This window comes from Castor canadensis, chromosome 11 (assembly GCF_047511655.1).
Source record: "Castor canadensis chromosome 11, mCasCan1.hap1v2, whole genome shotgun sequence".
In the NCBI taxonomy this organism is placed as follows: domain Eukaryota; kingdom Metazoa; phylum Chordata; class Mammalia; order Rodentia; family Castoridae; genus Castor; species Castor canadensis.
In genome coordinates this window covers 108783898-108785932 of record NC_133396.1, presented here as the reverse complement: position 1 = coordinate 108785932, position 2035 = coordinate 108783898, and the positions used below count along the sequence as shown (strand labels likewise).

At 37.6% G+C, this 2035-nt stretch overlaps 1 pseudogene; it reads right to left on the bottom strand.

The window, feature by feature from the left end:
* Positions 1-434: 434 nt before the first annotated feature.
* LOC109675577 (RNA-binding protein 39-like) lies at positions 435-1287 on the bottom strand (annotated as a pseudogene).
* Between the last annotated feature and the right edge of the window lie 748 nt (positions 1288-2035).

Below are 2035 nucleotides of genomic sequence, written 5' to 3'. Positions count from 1 at the left end.
TGCAATGGGAAGTCTCTCTTGACTCTAAGCTGATCCTGGGCAGGAAGTGGAGGTGACAGTTGCTTTGTGCTTTGTTCACCTCTCTATGCTGTCATTTTGAGCCTCTATGCTACACAGGGCTCCTGTCATTACCCTGCCAAACTTCAGTGTTCTTCAAACACTGTCCTCAAAGTATAGGTGTTTATTTGTTGTTTTTGTACTTCTTTGTGGAGGAGATGAGCTTCGAGTACCTCTTCTCAGCCATGTTGACCTCTCTTTCTGAGGTTTACCTCTCAAGTTGTTTTACCTGTTAACGTTTTTGAGTTTTCAAAGTAGCAGGAGTTGTATACAAATAACAGTATACTCTTGCCTCTTTATTTTTATGTAAATAAAAGATAACTCAAGATTTCTCAAGGTAAAAAAAAATCTATGTACATAAGAGACTGTATCTTCCTTCATTGTCTACTTGGATCCAGTAGTTGTGTTGCTGTCATAGAATCAAGAAAGAGGTGGTGAACCAGGTGCTTTGGCCCATGCCTGTAATCTTAGCTACTCAAGATGCAGAGATTGAGAGGTTCTTGGTTTGAAGTCAGCCTGGGCAGATAGTTTATCAGACCCTGTCTCAAAACAACCCAACACAAAACAGGGTTGGTGGAGTGGTCTCAAGTGGTAAAGTACCTTCCCAGCAAGTGTAAGGCCCTGAGTTCAAACCCTAGTACTGCCAAAAAAAAAAAAAAAGAAAGAGACTGTGATAAATTGGAAGAGATACCTATGCTGCTGTTTTCATTTTACCAACAAACTACCTGCCATGCAATGCACAGTAGTAAGAGCTGCAGCAATTGATGGGCACTTCACATACACATTGTTCTGAGATGAGTTTTTTTTCCACATAAATATGAATAACTCCTTCATGCTTATTACAGTCTTTAATCATATCATCCTTTATCTTTATATACCATCCAGCTTCTTTTGATTGAAGGTTAAACATGTAAGAAAGTTGGGAAACTGTGTTGTAAATGGTTGAATAGAGACAGCTGCAGCTAAAACTGAAGCTTCGGTCTGTTGGGAAGTTGTGTTTGTATCTCTACAACAAAAGAGAATTCTGCCAAAGAACCAGATGCCAAAAAGCTACTACTTTTAAAGCTTGCTGTGCTGCTAGTAGAATCTGCAAACTTGTACCCCCTGCAGGTCTTGTCATTAATAGCAACAAATTGTTCCCAAGTTACTTCCAGTCTTTTCCAGTTCATCACTGTCCAAAAATACACTAGCACTAGAAGCGTCAGTATGTTTAGTAACATTGTTACCAGAAAGCTGGTCCCCTGGCTTCAATACTAATTCACAAATAAGGAGAACAGGATTTTTGAGGAAAAGGAAATAAGGTTTATTACTTTTTAGATAATAAGGTTTATTATTCTTGAGATGAAGAGACAGGAAGAGTCAATCTCTCAAAGAACTCCTAGAAAAACAAGAACAAGCAAATCCCAAAACAAATAGAAGGAGAGAAATAATAAAAATAAGAGCTGAAATCAACGAAATAGAAACCAAAAAAACCATACAAAGAATTAATGAAACAAAAAGTTGGTTCTTTGAAAAAATAAACAAGATCGATAGACCCCTGGCAAACCTGACTAAAATGAGGAGAGAAAAAACCCAAATTAGTAGAATCAGGAATGCAAAAGGGGAGATAACAACAAACACCATGGAAGTCCAGGAAATCATCAGAGACTACTTTGAGAACCTATATTCAAATAAATTTGAAAATCTAAAAGAAATGGACAGATTTCTAGATACATATGAGCATCCAAAACTGAACCAAGAGGAAATTAATCACCTGAATAGACCTATAACACAAAATGAAATTGAAGCAGCAATCAAGAGTCTCCCCAAAAAGAAAAGTCCAGGACCTGATGGATTCTCTGCTGAATTCTATCAGACCTTTAAAGAAGAACTGATACCAACCCTCCTTAAACTGTTCCATGAAATAGAAAGGGAAGGAAAACTGCCAAACACATTTTATGAAGCCACTATTACACTTATCCCAAAACCAGGCAAAGAC